Raw genomic sequence first — 21,787 nt, 5'->3', positions numbered from 1 at the left:
ACTGTTCAGGCAGCGAGGCGGGGCTGGGCGGGGCGGGGCGGGACGGGGTGAGGCGGGACGGGGCGGGGCGAGAACTGGGTCTGGATCGGTGTTCTCGTCTGGCTCTAAAGTCACCACAGAGCCCTGCAGGCTCGCGTCGCGCCAGCACGCCCCTCAGGCAGCAAGGAATGTAGTTATGGTCTTGGGCAAGAGAGGGGCGTTGGGTGAAGCATCTTGTCACGGGATGAAAGCGCCAGCTTCACGAGAAGGCTTGTTGTTTAAAAGTAAAAAGCTGTGATCGCAGGGGGCGCCCGGGTTTGAACCGGGGACCTCTCGATCTGCAGTCGAATGCTCTACCACTGAGCTACACCCCCTTGGTAATACAGGTCCTGTGTCAGTGTTAAGAACAGGTGTTGTTCATCACAACACACCTGTGACTCCCAGCTTTCACACGGGCCGCCGTCACGCCCACAAAACCTCCTAACGCAGGGAATTCCTGCAGCTCATAATCTTCTAATGTATGTTTTGCTGTCACCATTCTGAGTGGCGTCCAGAGCACAGGGGAAGGATTTACCTGTCTTGCGAAATCCTTGGGCCGCGAAAAACTTCTACGCTTCCTCTCTCTCTCTCTCTCTCTCTCTCTCTCTCTCTCTCTCTCTCTCTCTCTCTCTCTCTCTCTCTCTCTCTCTCTCTCTCTCTCTCTCTCTCTCTCTCTCTCTCTCTCTCTCTCTCTCTCTCTCTCTCTCTCTCTCCGGTCTGTGTTGGCAAATATAAGAGTTTTTAACATTACCAATTATCTATTTGGGATCATCTAATTTTTCATGTTTTCATTACCTTTACATTCTCAAGTTTTGTCCTTCCTTCATGTTTTGATCTTTAGATATCAATCCCCGAGCAGGTCCGAGAGAGTTAGCCAAGGGAGAGGGAGAAATGTCTTGAAACTTCCTTCTTAAATGAGTTCAAGGCATAGGAAGATGAAAATACAGAAGCAGGCAGGGAGTTCCACAGTTTACCAGAGAAAGGTATGACTGATTGAGAGTACTGGATAAGTCTTGCATTAGAGAGGTGGACAGAATAGGGGTTAGAGAAAAAAAGTCATGTGCAGTGAGGCCTTGGGAGGAGAGGAGTGTAGTTAGCAAGATCAGAAGAGCAGTTAGCAAATAGATAGTGGTAGAAGATAGCGAGAGGTATGTCGGGCAGATTGGCATTGGTTTGTCCTCCCCTGCACTGGCTTGGGGAGGTTTTATCACTGTGGAAGGCACAGGCACTCTTTCACAGGGAGGCATTGTAGTATTGCGCTGTGAAAGGTTAACTATATTTGTTTTTGACGTTGTGTTAAAGTAAGTGAACTCTGGAACTCCCTACCTGCTTCTGTATTTCCAACTTCCAATGACTTGACTTCATTTTACCCCTTCAATACTGGGACACATTTTTACCTTTACGATCTGAAGAACAGTTGGCATGAAAATAGCGGTAGAAGATAGCAAGAGATGGAACATTGGGGCGGTGAGAAGAGGCTGAAGACCGTCAGTCTGAGGAGAGGAATTGATAGTCTTAAATCTGTGAGTGACAGTACAAGTAATGCGGGTTGATGTGGTGTTATAAAGTACTAAATCTGTAATAGTGATACTAGTAGTACGATGCAAGTTAGTGTAGTGCTTATTTATACCTGTAACCACGTACAGTGTCTCATTACCTGCCTGTAATGAGTACAGGTGTTTATTTCAAGTTGATCAATGGTTCTAGCTTCACATTGTTTCTTGCCTTTCTTCCTTCTTCTTGTACGTGGTGGAAACATAATGGTGGCTCAGATGTTTGCTGTTTTGTCTTGGCCTTGGAAAGAATTGATTTTGAAAAGTTCTGGATTGAAGTAAAGTGAAATTTGTTGCAGTACAATATTCACACGCTTAAAATAGGCCCTGTGAAAGAGATCAGTTGCAGTGGCTTTTGAAATGTGAGTACAATACAGTACTGTATATAGCCTGGAAAGAAGTCATGGTGGAAGAAAGTATTGGTGAATGCTGAAATGAAATCATGGAAGGAAGAAAGTGTTAGTGAATGCTGATTGGGTCTGAAAGGAAATTTTCATGATTACGAACCAGTTAATGAATTAACTGCTGTATAAAGTCTCTTGAAATAATAGAATGGAGAATGAGGAGAAAGAAATATTTGATTTTCAAGATCATTTTCATGACTGCAAGCTGGCTTACTATTAAGATAAAATGTAGTATAGTTGATAAAATAATCACACACACACACACAGCGGCCGAGGAAGGATGTGCATGGGACAGCTCCTTGATTCACCATTAGCAGTCCTACCGACCCTACAATGGCCGGCCAGTCTGTTAGCTCAAGTTTGGAACAGCTGGTAAAGGAAAAAGTGGAAGAAGAGCTTGTAAACCTAACAACCGAAGGAGGGAGCCTATCAAGGGAACCAAAACTGTTAAGGAAGTCGTTGCTGCCATCATGCCCGGAATTGCCAGCATTATATCGGTGGCTGTCACAACTGCAGTTTCTACGGCAGTGAAAGATATAACCAACACGTTATCACTCAACACGCAAACAATCAACCTGGAACATCGCTACGAAAACGACCGTCTGGAGCAGTATACACGGAAAGACAACCTGCGTATATTTGGTATTGAGGAAGAACCGGACGAGGACGAGGATATTTTACAAGCAAAGGTTATCGAAGTTGCTGCTGATGTAGGAGTGAAATTAGAAGCAGATGATATATCCATTGCTCACCGGTTGGGGAAGGTTGGTGACAGAAGCAGGCCTGTGATAGTACGTTTCTGCCACAGAAAGAAAAGGAACGCAGTGGTGAAAAACAAGAAAGAGCTTAAGAAGAAACAGAAGAAAATCTACATCAATGAAGATCTGACACCACTGAGATCTACGCTCATGAAGATGGCAAAGGAACAAGAGGCTGTAAGGAACGTCACTACTCGGGATGGTAAGATACTGGCATGGCTCAAGGACAAGGAGAGACCCGTCGAGATTACAACACCAGACGATCTCTTCAAAGTGGGAATCGAATCTCCGGATTGGAAGCGCCTAAGATTGGACCACCTCGTTAAGTAACAAGTCGCAGGAGTACAGCACTATCCAAGGGCAACCCACTACTCTGCAATCAACACCGTAAGTCAGCAAAAAAATTCAACGCAAATAACGCCTACATATACTCTAACACAGATACATAACAATATAAACTACGCAGTGATAAACAACCCAACACCACAGCGACACACTATAACTGCACACGCAAACACAAGTTCAAAACAAGCACACAGTGATCCACAAGTTTTAACACACACTCAGAGTCCCACTACACAAGGACCTACGCTAACGACCACTCAAAGTTTGCGTATGAATATTTTGACAATTAACGTTTGTGGCTTAAAGTCCAAGCTATTAACGAAGGAATTTATGTTGTTTCTTGTGAATTATGATGTATTGTGCATGTGTGAAACCAGGTGTGATGACGCTGACATGAATAACGTTAGGAAAATAATGGTAAATAACGGGTTTGATATTGTGTATAAGAACAGAAGTGCTCTAACTAGATATAAATCAGGAGGTCTTTTAATTGGTGTGAGAAACACTCTAAGTATAAAGTGGAAAGAAATTAAAAGTAGTGAGGAAACCTTATTATCTATCTGCGTAAACGGACAAGATCTTGGATTGGAAAAGAATTTATTTATTAGCTGTATTTACATACCACCAAGCCACTCACGGTATGCTAAGAGAGAACATTTTAATGAACTTGATGAGTTTTTTCTGTCTCATTCAGATTGTTTTCACGTTGTCAGTGGGGACTTTAACGCACATACTGGTATACTGTCAGATGTTGCTGATATAACTGAGGACGATATATTGCCAGTAGTTGATGTCAACGCTGTGTTAAGTGCTGCAGGATGTTTAATGAGTAGGAGTAATAAAGACAATACCCCTGACAGAAGTTCCTACGGTAAGAGATTAGTAGAAGTATGTAAAAACAATAACGCCGTTATTTTTAATGGAAGGGTTGGCAATGACTTGGGAATTGGTGAATATACTACCACATACAATACAAGTATTGATTATGTTATAGGTACTTGCAATGTTGTGAAACATGTTAAAAATTTTGAGGTATTGGATTTTGAGCCATTGTTTTCGGATGTGCATTGTGGTTTGCAGACGGTGCTAGAATTTGCATGTGTGGTAAGACAGACAACGAGAGAGAGTAATAAAGAGGAGGAAATAGTGAGAGCAAGACCAGGTAAATGGAGTCATGAGAGAAAAGAGGAATATGTGAGTCATGTGGATGTCAGTAGAGTGCATGAACTACTTCATACAGTTGACGTTTTATCTGTGGATGACATAACACACCAATTACAATTAGTACTAGTAGAACCTGCTATGAAGGTATTTCCCACAAAAGTAAAAGTAAATACATTAAAAAGAGCAATAACACCAATATGAACGGTTATGATAAACAGTGTTATAATGCCAGAAAGCAATACCACAAAGCTAAGAACAAGCACAATAAACAAAAAAATCCTGTCACGTATAGTATTATGAGAGAGAAAAGTAAAACTACAAAAAAAAATAACAAGGGTGAAAAATAAAGAAAATTCCATTGTTGTGAAAAAACTGAGAGAAAACAAAAGCAAAGATCCAAAATCATACTGGCAAATATTAAAAGGTGAACAAGGAGGAAACAAGGAGAGTGAACTTAATCTTGAGATATTTTACGACCACTTTAAAGCATTATTAACTATTGATAACGAGGGAAATGACACCATTGACTATGAAATTAACCAAGAGAGGAATGTGCCCATATTGAACAACCCTATTACGTCTGAAGAGATAAAACATGCATCAATAAGTTGGAAAATAACAAATCACCAGGTTCTGACAATATCATCAATGAATATATTAAAAGTACTCAAGACCTATTATCCCCTCTTTATGTTAAGATGTTTAATAAAATATTGGATGAAGGAGTCTTCCCAATGGAGTGGACCATTGGAGTAATAATACCATTATACAAAAACAAGGGAGACGTCAGAGACGCAAATAACTACCGGGGAATTACCTTGTTAAGCTGTATGGGAAAGTTATTTACATCCATCTTGAACAATCGTTTGAATCAGTATTCTGAAGCGAACCACATCATCAATGAAACACAGGCAGGATTTAGACAAGGATATTCAACCCTGGATCATATGTATTTGCTCAAATGTATTATTGATTTGTTTAAATGGAAAAAGAAAAAATTATTTTGCTTGTTCGTAGATTATAAGAAGGCGTTTGATATGGTGTGGAGGGAAGCATTATGGTTTAAGCTGGTTAGAGATAATGTTAATGGTAAATTGTTACATGTTGTTAAGAGTATGTATAAAAATGTTAGATCTTGTGTGATGGTGAATCAAAAATTGTCGGACACATTTTCGTGTAACATGGGGGTAAGGCAGGGAGAAAATTTGTCACCATTGTTATTTGCTTTTTATATTAATGACTTGCAGGACAAACTTCTTGAACTTAATTGTAAATATTTAGATTTTGATAACGAATTTCTTAATATCTATTTGAAATTATTTGTGCTAATGTACGCAGATGATACAGTATTGCTATGTGATAGTGAAGTGAATATGAAACAGGCGCTAACATCTTTGCATAATTATTGTCTAGATTGGAAGTTAAAGGTTAACTGTGACAAAACCAAAATTGTTGTATTTAGTAGAGGACAGGTACAAACAAGTAATTATAATTTTCAATTAGGGAGTGAGACTATTCAGGTTGTTAACGAGTACAAATATTTGGGTGTCTTGTTTAACCACAATGGTAGATTCAGGAAAGGGGAGTTGGCTCTTAAGGAACAGGCAACCAGGGCTCTGTATTCCATCATTGGTACTTCACGTAAATATGACTTGCCAGTTGATATTCAAATAGAACTGTTTAAAACGATGGTTGTACCTGTACTTACATATGGCTGTGAAATATGGGGTGATTGTACTATAAGGGAAATAGAATTACTACATATGAAGTTTTTGAAGCACGTTTTGTATGTACATAGATACACCAGCACAGACATGGTATACGGTGAACTAGGGTTTACCCTCTTGATATAACTATTAAGTGTAAGATGATAAGTTATTGGTCTAGGTTAGTGACGGAAAGAACACTAAATTAAGTTATATAATGTATAATTGCTTATTACAGTTATATACGAGCGGTCTGTATTTGTCACCATGGATAGAATACATCAAAAATATTTGTATAGAGTGTGGAATGTCATGGGTGTGGATGGCGCAGACAGTTAGTAACCCTAAATGGTTCAGAAAAGCGATTGAACAAAAATTAAAAGACTTATGGATAAACAAGTGGTACGAAAACATATCAAATAAAGGTATTTGTAATACTTACAAATTATATAAAGAAATTTATGGAATTGAAGAATACCTGCTTAAACTTAATAAAAATAATCGTATAAGTTTGTCAAAGCTTCGCACGGAAATAATAAATTACCAATCATTGTTGGTAGATATAATCAAACAGACAGAGAGGTGCGTTATTGTACTAAATGTAATAATGAATTGATAGGGGATGAATACCATGCTTTGTTGATTTGTCAAAATCAAGAAATTCTTCAATTGAGAAATAGATACATACCCGAATATTATAGATTGCAACCAAATAATTTTAAATTTGTCAAGCTGATGCAAAGTGGTAATGTAAACTTGTTAATAAATCTGGCACAGTTTATTAATGCATTGTTGCGAATGTTTAGGTGATACATAAGATTATGTACATATTGAGGGCTGTGCTCCATACTTTGTAAAAAGTCTGAGCAATAAATATATTTCTTTCTTCTTTCTTTCTTTCACACACACACACACACACACACCACACACCACACCACACACACACACACACACACACACACACACACACACACACACAGAGGCTCCTGCGGCAGCGGCCGCCGAGACCAGCCAGCCTTACGACAGCGATAGTTGCGAGCAGCCTCAGGAACCCGACGGGACGCCCGTTTGTCCCGCGGCCTACGTGGGGGCGCATGGGAGAGACAGGCGTGCCTCCGTGGCCACAGCGATTTACAGCGGCACAAGCGCGACGAGGCGGCGCCGGGCCCGCCGTAAGGCTGTTAACCGCGCGTGCGAAGAGCAAGGCACGGCTTTCTGCGACTACCGATCAAAGACCGACTCGTTCACTCCGCTTTAATTTTTTGTTGGCTCAACGGAAATGCGTTAACGTTTTGTTCCCCTAGTTCAGTTTATAAGGACTCGTCTTTATCATCATCATTACTATTATCATTATTTCTACTACTACTACTACTACTACTACTACTACTACTACTACTACTACTACTACTACTACTACTACACATTTTGGCATGCGTTATTCATATTTCTTGGTTCTCCATTGTATTCTCACAAACATTGCACTGATCAGACTGTTCAGGCAGCGAGGCGGGGCGGGGCGGGACGGGGGCGGGCGGGGCGGGGCGGGGCGGTGCAGGGGCGGGCGGGCGGTGCGTGGCGGGGCGGGGCGAGAACTGGGTTTGGATCGGCGTTCTCGTCTGGCCCTAAAGTCACCACAGAGCCCCGCAGGCTCGCGGCGGGCCAGCACGCCCCCCAGGCAGTAAGGAATGTAGTTGTGGTCTTGGGCAAGAGAGGGGCGTTGGGTGAAACATCTTGTCATGGGATGAAAGCACCAGCTTCACGAGAAGGCTTATTGTTTAAAAGTAAAAAGCTGTGATCGCAGGGGGCGCCCGGGTTTGAACCGGGGACCTCTCGATCTGCAGTCGAATGCTCTACCACTGAGCTACACCCCCTTAGTACAGGTCCCGTGTCAGCATTAAGAACAGGTGTTGTTCATCACAACACACCTATGACTCCCAGCTTTAACACGGGCCGCCGTCAAGCGCCACAAAACCTCCTAACACGGAATTCCTGCAGCTCATAATCTTCTGATGTATGTTTTGCTGTCACCATTCTGAGTGGCGTCCAGAGCACAGGCGAAGGATTTACCTGTCTTGCGAACTCCTTGGGCTGCGAAAAACTTATTAGTTTGCCTTCTACGCATTCTCTCTCTCTCTCTCTCTCTCTCTCTCTCTCTCTCTCTCTCTCTCTCTCTCTCTCTCTCTCTCTCTCCGGTCTGTGTTGGCAAATATAAGCGTTTTTAACATTACCAATGATCTTTTTGGGATCATCTAATTTTTCATGTTTTCATTACCTTTACATTCTCAAGTTTTGTCCTTCCTTCATGTTTTGATCTTTAAACGACATCAACCAAAAACAAGAAAAAATAGTAATCATGGTTATGATAATAAAAAATAATAATAATAATAATAATAATAATAATAATAATAATAATAATAATAATGATAATGATAATAATGCTTAGACACAGACACAGCACACTTGTTGTCTTAATTGGCAGCGGGGAGAATCCTCCTTGTGGGGAGTAGAGAGGTGAGCAGTGTACCGGCACACTGAGTAACAGTGCACCCAGGCGTTCCTCTCGTGGCCACCTCATTCAGTCCCCCAATACTTCACTCCATAGATAATGCCGCACTTGGTTCACCCACACTCACTTTATGCTCTTATGCCCCAGCTCCCTCAGCTTTGTATTTATTCTCTCTCTCCCTCTTTTTTTTTTTTTTTCTTTTTCTCTCGTCTTCATGCGCGTCCTCCTTTTCCTCCTCTTCCTCTTCCTCTTCCTCTTCCTCTTCCTCTTCTTCCTCTTCTTCCTCTTCTTCCTCTTTCTCCTCCTCCTCCTCCTCCTCCTCCTCCTCCTCCTCCTCCTCCTCCTCCTCTTCTTCTTCTTCTTCTTCTTCTTCTTCTTCTTCTTCTTCTTCTTCTTCTTCTTCTTCTTCTTCTTCTTCTTCTTCTTCTTCTTCTTCTTCTTCTTCTTCTTCTTCTTCTTCTTCTTCTTCTTCTTCTTCTTCTTCTTCTCTCTTCTTCTTCTTCTTCTTCTTCTTCTTCTTCTTCTTCTTCTTCCTCCTCTCTACTTAGTCTGCGTTACAGTACAGGTACCGTTAATTAGTACTAGTTCATCTGTGATTCTTCCTCATCACCGGTGACATCTAATAAACAAATATTCATTACAAGTTGAAGTGCTAGTCTTGAATCTGTGATAGTAACAGTAGAATGCAGGTAGTCTAGTTTTTTTTTTATGTAGGAAGGGGAAATTCCGGCCATGGGCAATATAAACGACTAAACAAAAATGCCGACTTAGATATCAATCCCCGAGCAGGTCCGAGAGAGTTAGCCTAGGGAGAGGGAGAAATGTCTTGAAACTTTCTTCTTAAATGAGTTCAAGGCATAGGAAGATGAAAATACAGAAGTAGGTAAAGAGTTCCAGAGTTTACCAAAGAAAGGTATGACTGATTGAGAGTACTGGATAACTCTTGCATTACATTTTTAGAGAGTTTGACAGAATAGGGTTAGAAAAAACAAAGTCATGTGCAGTGAGGCCGTGGGAGGAGAGGAGGAGTGTAGTTAGCAAGATCAGAAGAGCAGTTAGCAAATAGATAGTGGTAGAAGATAGCGAGAGGTATGTCGGGCAGATTGGCATTGGTTTGTCCTCCCCTGCACTGGCTTGGGGAGCTTTTATCACTGTGGAAGGCACAGGCACTCTTTCACAGGGAGACACTGTAGTATTGCGCTGTGGAAGGTTAATTATATTTATTTTTGACGTTGTGTTAAAGTAAGTGAACTCTGGAACTCCCTACCTGCTTCTGTATTTCCAACTGCCAATGACTTGACTCCATTTTACCCCTTCAATACCTTTACGATCTGAAGAGCAGTTGGCATGAAAATAGCGGTAGATGATAGCAAGAGATGCAACATTGGGGCGGTGAGAAGAGGCTGAAGACCGTCAGTCTGAGGAGAGGAATTGATAGAGTCTTAAATCTGTGAGAGTGACAGTACAAGTAATGCAGGTTGACGTGGTGTTATAAAGTACTAAATCTGTAATAGTGATACTAATAGTACAATGCAAGTTAGTGTAGTGCTTATTTATACCTGTAACCGCGTACAGTGTCTCATTACCTGCCTGTAATGAGTACAGGTGTTTATTTCAAGTTGATCAATGGTTCTAGCTTCACATTGTTTCTTGCCTTTCTTCCTTCTTCTTGTACGTGGTGGAAACATAATGGTGGCTCAGATGTTTGCTGTTTTGTCTTGGCCTTGGAAAGAATTGATTTTGAAAAGTTCTGGATTGAAGTAAAGTGAAATTTGTTGCAGTACAATATTCACACGCTTAAAATATGCCCTGTGAAAGAGATCAGTTGCAGTGGCTTTTGAAATGTGAGTACAATAGAGTACTGTATATAGCCTGGAAAGAAGTCATGGTGGAAGAAAGTATTGGTGAATGCTGAAATGAAATCATGGAAGGAAGAAAGTATTAATGAATGCTGATTGGGTCTGAAAATAAATTTTCATGATACGAACTAGTTATTCAATCCCGTGGCCGCAGCGATTTACAGCGGCACCAGCGCCACGAGGCGGCGCCGGGCCCGCCGTAAGGCTGTTAACCGCGCGTGCGAAGAGCGAGGCACGGCTCGCTGCGACGACCAATCAAAGACCGACTCGTTCACTCCGCTTTAATTTTTTGTTGGCTCAACGGAAATGCGTTAACATTTTGTTCCACTAGTTCAATTTATAAGGACTCGTTTCTATCATCATCATTACTATTATTATCATTATTTCTACTACTACTACTACTACTACTACTACTAATAATAATAATAATAATACTAATACTACTACTACTACTACTACACATTTTGGCATGCGTTATTCATATTTCTTGGTTCTCCATTGTATTCTCACAAACATTGCACTGATCAGACAGTTCAGGCAGCGAGGTGGGGGGGGGACGGGGCGGGGCGGGACGGGACAGGACGGGGCGGGACGAGAACTTGGTCTGGATCGTTGTTCTCGTCTGCCCCTAAAGTCACCACAGAGCCCCGCAGGCTCGCGGCGCGCAAGCACGCCCCCCAGGAAGCAAGGAATGTAGTTATGGTCTTAGGCAAGAGAGGGGCGTTGGGTGAAGCATCTTGTCACGGGATGAAAGCGCCAGCTTCACGAGAAGGCTTGTTGTTTAAAAGTAAAAAGCTGTGATCGCAGGGGGCGCCCGGGTTTGAACCGGGGACCTCTCGATCTGCAGTCGAATGCTCTACCACTGAGCTACACCCCCTTGGCAGTATAGGTCCTGTGTCAGTGTTAAGAACAGGTGTTGTTCATCACAACACACCAGTGACTCCCAGCTTTCACACGGGCCGCCGTCACGCCCCACAAAACCTCCTAACGCAGGGAATTCCTGCAGCTCATAATCTTCTAATGTATGTTTTGCTGTCACCATTCTGAGTGGCGTCCAGAGCACAGGGGAAGGATTTACCTGTCTTGCGAAATCCTTGGGCTGCGAAAAACTTATTAGTTTGCCTTCTACGCATCCTCTCTCTCTCTCTCTCTCTCTCTCTCTCTCTCTCTCTCTCTCTCTCTCTCTCTCTCTCTCTCTCTCTCTCTCTCTCTCTCTCTCTCTCTCTCTCTCTCTCTCTCTCTCTCTCTCTTTGCTGTTTTGTCTTGGCCTTGGAAAGAATTGATTTTGAAAAGTTCTGGATTGAAGTAAAGTGAAATTTGTTGCAGTACAATATTCACACGCTTAAAATAGGCCCTGTGAAAGAGATCAGTTGCAGTGGCTTTTGAAATGTGAGTACAATACAGTACTGTATATAGCCTGGAAAGAAGTCATGGTGGAAGAAAGTATTGGTGAATGCTGAAATGAAATCATGGAAGGAAGAAAGTGTTAGTGAATGCTGATTGGGTCTGAAAGGAAATTTTCATGATTACGAACCAGTTAATGAATTGACTGCTGTATAAAGTCTATTGAAATAATAGAATGGAGAATGAGGAGAAAGAAAGATTTGATTTTCAAGATCATTTTCATGACTGCAAGCTGGCTTACTATTAAGATAAAATGTAGTATAGTTGATAAAATAATGGGAAGGAAATTTAATATCCGGATGTTGATGAGGTTTTCAAGGGCGTGTTGATGATTACACATTTATATAACCATTCCATAACCGCAATACGTAGAGCCTCATTAAACCAAAGTATGGAAGAAGAGATGGTTTAATGGATGTTGATGAGATTTCCAGTGTTTGCACGATTACAGTGACAGTTCAACAGTCTCTAATGAGAAGAGCCAGAAGTTTTCAAGGTACTTAAATGACTTATCTTACTACTACCACTACTAGGTTAACAAGACAAATGTGCAGTAACATACTCGCTGTAATACATAAATAGAAAGTGTACGCGTGAGTTTGATGATGTAAACACACACACACACACACACACACACACACACACACACACACACACACACACATAAGGTGGTGAGCGTGGGATCGGACAGACGTCTACGCGTAGGTTCGAATCCCACCACGTACAGCCTTGAAACACTGCCATTTGTCGAGTGGTTTAGATTTACCTACATATCACCATGATACCCAGGTTCTAGGTGGCTACACTCAAGATGAGCTTGGGCGGTGATATGGGCCCTAATATGGGTACCACTATAAATAAAATTGCCTGCGCCACTAATGGGCGGAAGCTGGACAGCGCTTCCCATACACTCTTCACGTGGGCCTACAGGCGCTATAGGCCTTACCGTAAACACACACACACACACACACACACACACACACACGGCCCGGTAGTTCAGTGGTTAGAGCGCTGGCTTCATAAGCCAGATGACCGGGGTTCGATTCCCCGGCCGGGTGGAGATATTTGGGTGTGTCTCCTTTCACGTGTGTAGCCCCTGTTCACCTAGCAGTGAGTAGGTACGGGATGTAAATCGAGAAGTTGTGACCTTGTTGTCCCGGTGTGTGGTGTGTGCCTGGTCTCAGGCCTATCCGAAGATCGGAAACAATGAGCTATGAGCTCGTTCCGTAGGGTAACGTCTGGCTGTCTCGTCAGAGACTGCAGCAGATCAAACAGTGAATTACACACACACACAACTCTGCCTTAGTGAGGATGTTCCAGCTCCCACCTGGTCTTGAATGAATCCATAGTAAAGCTGTGACGCGTGCATCTCGGCAGCTTGGAGCTGAGTGAGGCGGCTGAGCCAATGAGCTGCTTGATGTGAGGCGGCGCTCAGCCAATCAGCAAACATTTGCATAGTTTTTGTCAGTAAAAATTTTTGCGCAGAACGTCCCAAGGTTCCGAGGGTATGTTGGATTAAGTACAAGACTGAAACATGTCTCAGGACTCACGACTCACCGCTGATGAGGAAAACACCCGGGGCTGCTGCGGCTGCTTCGGGTGGCTCCGTCGACTCTTTCGGAAGAAAAAGCGAGGGCGGCGCCAGAAACACAAGGATCCCGAGCCATCCTTGACGCCCCTGGCCAGCGATGGAGACGTCTTTGAAAACAACGAAAAGGCCTCCGAGGATGTTGGGGAGGCACGGCAGGATGACGAGGTGGTGAAGGAAGAGAAGGAGCCCAGGGTTGTTAAGACTTGGGCTGAGGAAGTAGATGAGGCAGAAGAGAAGGGTTTGGACGTGTTTGCGCCGATTAGCTGCCTCCCTAACACAGCGACCGTTCATCGCGATGCAGATGATGCCTCACCAGAAAAGGAGGCCACTGCAGCCACAGCGAGCGGCATTAAGATGAGCGCCACGCAGAGGCGAAGGGCCCGCCGCAAGGCCCTGGCTGCAGTTCGCAAAGCTTCTCAGGGAAATGAGGTTCCTGTGGCAGCGGCCGCCGAGACCAGTACTCCTGATGACAGCGATAGTAGCGAGCAGCCTCAGGAACCCGACGGGATGCCCGTTTGTCCCGCGCCCTACGTGGGGGCGCATGGGAGCGACGGGCGTGCCACCGTGCTTGAGGCTCCCGTGGCCGCAGCGATTTACAGTGGCACAAGCGCGACGAGGCGGCGCCGGGCCCGCCGTAAAGCTGTTAACCGCGCATGCGAAGAGCGAGGCACTGCTCGCTGAGACGACCGATCAAAGACGGACTCGTTCACTCCGCTTTAATTTTTTGTTGGCTCAACGGAAATGCGTTAACGTTTTGTTCCGCTAGTTCAGTTTATAAGGACTCGTTTCTATCATCATCATCATCATTACTATTATTATCATTATTTCTACTACTACTACTACTACTACTACTACTACTACTACTACTACTACTACTACTACTACTACTACTACTACTATTTTGGCATGCGTTATTCATATTTCTTGGTTCTCCATTGTATTCTCACAAACATTGCACTGATCAGACTGTTCAGGCAGCGAGGCGGGGCGGGCGGGGGGGGCGGGCGGGGCGGGGCGGGGCGGGGCGGGGCGGGGCGGGACGGGACGGACGGGACGGGCGGGACGAGAACTGGGTCTGGATCGGTGTTCTCGTCTGGCCCTAAAGTCACCACAGAGCCCCGCAGGCTCGCGGCGCGCCAACACGCCCCCCAGGCAACAAGGAATGTAGTTATGGTCTTGGGCAAGAGAGGGGCGTTGGGTGAAGCATCTTGTCACGGGATGAAAGCGCCAGCTTCACGAGAAGGCTTGTTGTTTAAAAGTAAAAAGCTGTGATCGCAGGGGGCGCCCGGGTTTGAACCGGGGACCTCTCGATCTGCAGTCGAATGCTCTACCACTGAGCTACACCCCCTTGGCAGTATAGGTCCTGTGTCAGTATTAAGAACAGGTGTTGTTCATCACAACACACCTGTGACTCCAGCTTTAACACGGGCCGCCGTCACGCCCCACAAAACCTCCTAACGCAGGGAATTCCTGCAGCTCATAATCTTCTAATGTATGTTTTGCTGTCACCATTCTGAGTGGCGTCCAGAGCACAGGGGAAGGATTTACCTGTCTTGCGAAATCCTTGGGCTGCGAAAAACTTCTACGCTTCCTCTCTCTCTCTCTCTCTCTCTCTCTCTCTCTCTCTCTCTCTCTCTCTCTCTCTCTCTCTCTCTCTCTCTCTCTCTCTCTCTCTCTCTCTCTCTCTCTCTCTCTCTCTCTCTCTCTCTCTCTCTCTCTCTCTCTCTCTCTCTCTCTCTCTCTCTCTCTCTCTCTCTCTCTCTCTCTCTCTCTCTCCGGTCTGTGTTGGCAAATATAAGTGTTTTTAACATTACCAATTATCTATTTGGGATCATCTAATTTTTCATGTTTTCATTACCTTTACATTCTCAAGTTTTGTCCTTCCTTCGTGTTTTGATCTTTAGATATCAATCCCCAAGCAGGTCCGAGAGAGTTAGCCAAGGGAGAGGGAGAAATGTCTTAAAACTTCCTTCTTAAATGAGTTCAAGGCATAGGAAGATGAAAATACAGAAGCAGGCAGGGAGTTCCACAGTTTACCAGGGAAAGGTATGACTGATTGAGAGTACTGGATAACTCTTGCATTAGAGAGGTGGACAGAATAAGGGTTAGGGAAAACAAAGTCATGTGCAGTGAGGCCGTGGGAGGAAAGGAGTGTAGTTAGCAAGATCAGAAGAGCAGTTAGCAAATAGATAGTGGTAGAAGATAGCGAGAGGTTTGTCGGGCAGATTGGCATTGGTTTGTCCTCCCCTGCACTGGCTTGGGGAGGTTTTATCACTGTGGAAGGCACAGGCACTCTTTCACAGGAGACACTGTAGTATTGCGCTGTGGAAGGTTAACTATATTTATTTTTGACGTTGTGTTAAAGTAAGTGAACTCTGGAACTCCCTACCTGCTTCTGTATTTCCAACTTCCAATGACTTGACTTCATTTTACCCCTTCAATACTGGGACACATTTTTACCTTGACATTTGTGTCCGATTAGACCATTTGATTGACATTAGGAACGGTCTACATAGGTCAAAATATTAATGGCTCGAGTCTTCACTATCTTAATGCCCCATATGAGTTTCTAAAGCTGTATAAAACCACCAAATAGTAAGCAGAATAAATATCAAAACACGTCATCGTACTGAAGAGGATAAGCGGGAGGTTTCAAGACGTTTATCCCTTATTTTGTAAAGTAAGTGAGCCTTTTTTTTATATTTCACTCTTGATGTTGCCCTTGGCCAATTTTCCCTCTTACATTAATGAAAAATAAAAAAAAAGTCATCTGAAAGGAAAGGTAGGCGAGGGCGTGAGGACAGCTGAGGATGGGACAGAGGTGAGGGCGTTTATTGTGTACCGGTATGGTCAAGGTAATGCCATTATGATATTTCTTTGATTTCTTTCTCTCATAGCTTCGTCTTATTAAGCAGCAAGAACGTTACCAGATGGTCTTTACATTTTGGTAGAGTCAGTGCTTATATAGTGTCGTTTTCTGCCTGGAGATCTTTCAGAAAACGAGTATTAGAAAGGTAGACTGGTGCATTATCATTGTGGCGGTCATAGTAGTCACATCACTTTTTACTATTAATATGTACAAGAACTTAAAAGCAAAAATAAGATAGGATGATACTGGGATAACATTAGCATTAGGTAAAATGAGTTAGATAAATTCAGGTCATTAATCTGAATTTCACGAGTGGTTCCTTTGTATAGATTGTATAGTGAAAATAAACTTCGTTTTTTTTTTTTTTTTACCTGAAAATAAAGTCACTCTTAACACCTTCAATGCTGGGACACATTTTTACCTTGATACTTGTATACGATTAGACCATTTTGCTGACATTAGGAAGGGGCTATGGAGGTCAGAAGATTAATGGCCACAGTCTTTATTATAAAATACCCAACTTAAGTTTGCGTAAAATCACCAAATAGTAACCACAAGGAATAGGGAAATACCTGAGGGTACTGAAGAGGTTAATTGATAGTCTAAGGATGCTTCCATAATCCCTAGCTGGCTAAAACATGCTGAAAAAATTACCTTACATTCTTTACTTGCAAGATCACGCATTTATGAAACTGGAAGAAGGGTTTGTCCTTGCGATCTTGTGTTGTAGAGAAAAGCGGAGACACACAGTAGATGCTGGCCATATAATCAGACCTTGAGAGGAACACGTCAGTCAATCAGCGGGTGAGGACGTGCCTAAATGAAAGCATTGTCATGTCTCTGTGTCCTTAGATAGCAAAGTTACTGGCTGGGGGACCGTGACACTGTGTATGTAAATATATCAAAAGCAGAATGAAAAATGTGGCAACCTTCATACTGTCACGACCGCGTGCACACACACACACACACACACACACACACACACACACACCACAGCCTCTAGACACCTCCCATAATTAAATGTTCTCCCTGAAAGGCTGCATATCTACAAGTTCCTTATTTCCCTGTTGGTATTGGCGAGCAGGTGTTGAGGAGCCAGCCCCGCGCCAGACGGCCCTACCTCCCTGACAGCCGCCCTAAGCCCCTCCTATACTATGAGATTCCGTCACTGCTGTCACTTCTGTATATGTGAGTGACACCAGAGAGAGAGAGAGAGAGAGAGAGAGAGAGAGAGAGAGAGAGAGAGTCCAGCATAGTATCACATCGCACATTCACTCCCTATATATTACGTTTCCGTGCTCACTTTATAATAGGTCTTTGTTTCCGTGTTGAGGCTGCGGAGGCTGTGGGTAGGGGCTGGGGCTGGGGGCTGGGGGCTGGGGGACAGCCTTGGAGGAGGTAATTAAGGCTGTGATAGGAATACTATTAGTGGCCAGGAAGGGAGCAGTGAAGAGAAGAAATTTGCGAGAGATAAATGCCACGGGCGAGAAGTTCATAGGGTTGTAGAGAGAGAGAGAGAGAGAGAGAGAGAGAGAGAGAGAGAGAGAGAGAGAGAGAGAGAGAGTCAGCCTTACCTCGCCAACAGGTAGTATTCAGCGCGGCAGGACGTGGCGGTCAGTATATAAATGACGCCTCGTAATCTGTTTTGCGAAATTCCTGAGCCGACGAGCGGCAGTCCAGCTATAGTTCCTGCGCCAAATAAGGATAAATAATGCGCCGTTGCTGTCATCCCTGCCGCCAGGGCCGCCGCCCCCTCCTTCCCTAGCGGGGCGGTGCGGGCGGCCACACTGTAATCAGGACCTTCCATATTTCACTGGCCTACCCGCGACCCTCCAGGCGGCGGACCTGCCCGCCATTATGTGTGCTGATGTACACCAACTGTGCGTCTTCGCTGCCGCCAGCCACGCTGTGTGTGTGTGTGTGTGTGTGTGTGTGTGTGTGTGTGTGTGTGTGTGTGTGTGTGTGTGTGTGTGTGTGTTGTACATATATATATATATATATATATATATATATATATATATATATATATATATATATATATATATATATATATATATATATATATATATATATATATATATATATATATAGATAGATAGATAGATAGATAACACACACGCACCTTATATGGTGTGGATGAATGACACACGTGGCTGTAAGAATGGCGATGCACGGAGTGGCGCCCCACGGTGCCAGGCAGGCCACCGCCACGAGGCGTCGTGCAGTGCTTGGCCCAGCGGCTTGAGCGCCGATCCTCACGTGGTCAGCTTCTGAACGCCACAATATCCACGTACAGTCTTCTCAAACGTCTCACGCGATTCCGCCGTGGCCGCCATTTAGTCCTGACCGCCATGAGATAAATCGGCCTAATGCCAGGCTTTTGGAGGGGCATTACGCTAAGCAATTATGAGAGAAGGCAGAAATGTGGCGCGTTGTTTATGTGGGCTTAATGTGATGCCTCACCCCGTACTCAGGTGTGGCGGCGGGCGGCGGTGCAGAAGCGGCCGCCACAAGGCCTCCACGCCGCGCCGGGCAGAGGTGGTCCTGCACGTTGCTCGGGACACGCCCGGTCAGGTGGACGCCTGGCATGTAATGTAAGAGGAGCGAAGGGCATGTCCCAAGAAACGGGGTTGAGGAAGAGAGGGAGGGAGAGGTACTACAAGACGGGATAGCGGACGTAAGAGAGGGAAGAGGAGGCGGAGGGAACAAGGAGAATGAGGAAGGGGGATGTGGAAGGAGGCGGCGGCGAACGAATGGAGGTTTTGCCTTTACAGTGGAACTAGTTTGTCGTCATGGCGGCGTCTTGAGGGTGATATGCATGACACATAATCGGGGAGCCGCTGGAGAGGCAGGGGAGCGTGGTGCTCGGGGCTCACGAGGGGGCTCCACGGGATTATCGAGGCGGCCTCAAAGGGCGCCTCCCCCGCCGGATAAAGGACCGCCCTGTTATTGAAGACGCCCATTATTCCGATTAATGGCAATGCTGCTAGTGATTCTGGCCCTTCGCGCTGTCTGCCTCTATAGCCTGGCCCTTGGTGACTCAGTGAGAGAGAGAGAGAGAGAGAGAGAGAGAGAGAGAGAGAGAGAGAGAGATTTAGTTCAGTAGAAACGTTGAGCGAACGCAAATTACCTGTTTATCACACCAACCAACACCAGTACCTTCTCTCCGTCCTCTACACCACCACCACCACCACCACCACCACCACCACCATTTCAACACGCGGCAACGGCCACTTCGGAACATCAACCAACAACGAGAAAGTAGTCTGATGAATTTTTATATGTCATAGTTGAAAGAGGAAACGTAGAGAGAGAGAGAGAGAGAGAGAGAGAGAGAGAGAGAGAGAGAGAGAGAGAGAGAAAGAGGAAGAGAGAAAAAAAAGAACAGTTAACGTTTTTTCTCCATCGGTTTAACTGGACTCTGATAAAAGCTGCCGTCTATAGTTCCTCCTTTTGTCCGTTTCTCGATGTGTGTGTGTGTGTGTGTGTGTGTGTGTGTGTGTGTGTGTGTGTGTGTGTGTGTGTGTGTGTGTTGGCGCTGTGGTGGTGTTGCCTCATTCTGGGTCAAGAGGTGAAAGGTGTGTGTGTGTGTGTGTGTGTGTGTGTGTGTGTGTGTGTGTGTGTGTGTGTACTACTTCATCGTTCCCCTAAGCAACAGGTGTACCTAGCTACTGATTACCTTAGTACTATATATATATATACCCTGTACTTTTTTCCCTATACATATCCAGAAAGACAGTAACAAACCAGAGGCACTCAATAACTGTGTATCCGTAGGTTAGTTAGTGCCTCTAAAAACCTCTAATGGCTGATAGGTAATAGAATAGACACGAAAGAACATACGTCACTAAATGTAGCAAGGAAGGGACGTCACACACACACACACACACACACACACACACACACACACACACACACACACACACACACACACACACACACACACACACACACACAGTCTCTCTCTCTCTCTCTCTCTCTCTCTCTCTCTCTCTCTCTCTCTCTCTCTCTCTCTCAAGCCAGTCTCCAAGTCCATTCCTCGAGCGGGACCAAAACAAAGGCTGTCCAGGCGAGTTAGCGTAAGCAGGGCCCGGTGCGCGCCCCCCGAGTGCTTGAAGGCTAAGGGGCGGCGGTGGTGATTGTGGTGCAGCGGAGCGCGGTACTCCAACGCGACAGGTGGAGCGCGGGTCCTTAACGCGCTCCACTCGATAGGAAAATGAAAATTAAACTACGGTGAGCGCACGTCATTTTTCTCCCCCCCCCCTTCTGTGGACTCTCTCTCTCTCTCTCTCTCTCTCTCTCTCTCTCTCTCTCTCTCTCTCTCTCTCTCTCTCTCTCTCTCTCTCTCGTCCCTTGTGCTCGCCGACGTTCTTAAGAAGCATAATCCAACCGGAGCGGAATTTGTTTTCGAAGGAGGAGGAGGAGGAGGAGGAGGAGGAGGAGGAGGAGGAGGAGGAGGAGGAGAAGAAGAAGAAGAAGAAGAAGAAGAAGAAGAAGAGGAAGTAGCTGGGAGGGAGGGGTACGTAGGAAGTTTAAAGGAGGAGGAGGAGGAGGAGGAGGAGGAACAGGAACATAAGTAGGAGAAGGAAGAAGATGACGAAGAAAGGAGCCAGGATGGATGAGACAACGGAGAGGAAAACAAATAGACGAAGAGAGGATGTGTGTGTGTGTGTGTGTGTGTGTGTGTGTGTGTGTGTGTGTGTGTGTGTGTGTGTGTGTGTGTGTGTGTGTGTGTGTGTGTGTTGCCCACATGCAAACTTTTTCCTTATAATAGTTTTTCATGAAAGGATTTGTTGATGTACCGTTTTATTTCTTGTGTTGCTTTAGAAAGACGAACAAGGTTTTTAAGTAGAAGGGAGGGAGGAGGTTAGAGCAGTATGTGCATTAATTTGATATCCCTCCCTTTCCTTTCCTCTTGATCTACTTTATCCTCTCATCTTTTTTATCTCCCCCATTCATTCTTCCCTTCCCTCTTATAACCTGTCCACTCCTTTCCTAATCTCCTGTCCCTTGCTTCCTGTGTTTCCTCATCCCTCCTCCTCCTCCTCCTTCTCCCTCTCCTCCACCTCCTTCGCTCTCATCCCCCTGCTCCTCTCATTTCCATACACAACGCAGCACCAGAACTAATCCCAGTACTTACTGATACACTCATACATAAACGCGACTTGCTCACTACATTAATACGCTCAACACTTTGCTATGTTTACTTTCTATTGAGCAAAGCAGGGTATGAATTTTTTTGTGGGGGCAGAATTTTTGACCTTGCTTAGGCTCTTCTCCTTTTAACAAGCTTTAATGGAAGTTACTGGAGGTTTTTAAGGGTGTTTGTGGGAGTAGAATTTTTAACCTCAGTGCCTTGCTTGGCTCTACTAATTGTTTCTGTAGCGTCTGTAAATTTGTTGTCGAAATGAAAGATGGTCCTGTGTGTGTGTGTGTGTGTGTGTGTGTGTGTGTGTGTGTGTGTGTGTGTGTGTGTGTGTGTGTGTGTGTGTGTGTGTGTGTGTGTGTGTGTACACTGCAAATACCTACACGGTTATGCTTACTACACTTTTATGAAATGTGTGTGTGTGTGTGTGTGTGTGTGTGTGTGTGTGTGTGTGTGTGTGTGTG

General features: G+C 44.7%; 4 non-coding genes across 4 annotated transcripts; all 4 read right to left on the bottom strand.

Annotated features, from left to right (window-relative positions):
- Window positions 1–281: 281 nt before the first annotated feature.
- Trnac-gca lies at window positions 282–353 on the bottom strand. The gene has a single exon. It is a non-coding gene; the product is annotated as a tRNA-Cys (tRNA).
- A 7,394-nt stretch (window positions 354–7,747) lies between these two features.
- Trnac-gca lies at window positions 7,748–7,819 on the bottom strand. The gene has a single exon. It is a non-coding gene; the product is annotated as a tRNA-Cys (tRNA).
- Window positions 7,820–11,118: 3,299 nt separating this feature from the next.
- Window positions 11,119–11,190, bottom strand: Trnac-gca. The gene has a single exon. It is a non-coding gene; the product is annotated as a tRNA-Cys (tRNA).
- A 3,394-nt stretch (window positions 11,191–14,584) lies between these two features.
- Trnac-gca lies at window positions 14,585–14,656 on the bottom strand. Its single transcript has one exon. It is a non-coding gene; the product is annotated as a tRNA-Cys (tRNA).
- Between the last annotated feature and the right edge of the window lie 7,131 nt (window positions 14,657–21,787).

Source organism: Portunus trituberculatus, chromosome 44 (assembly GCF_017591435.1).
Source record: "Portunus trituberculatus isolate SZX2019 chromosome 44, ASM1759143v1, whole genome shotgun sequence".
Lineage (NCBI taxonomy): Eukaryota > Metazoa > Arthropoda > Malacostraca > Decapoda > Portunidae > Portunus > Portunus trituberculatus.
This window is presented reverse-complemented; position numbering and strand designations above follow the sequence as displayed.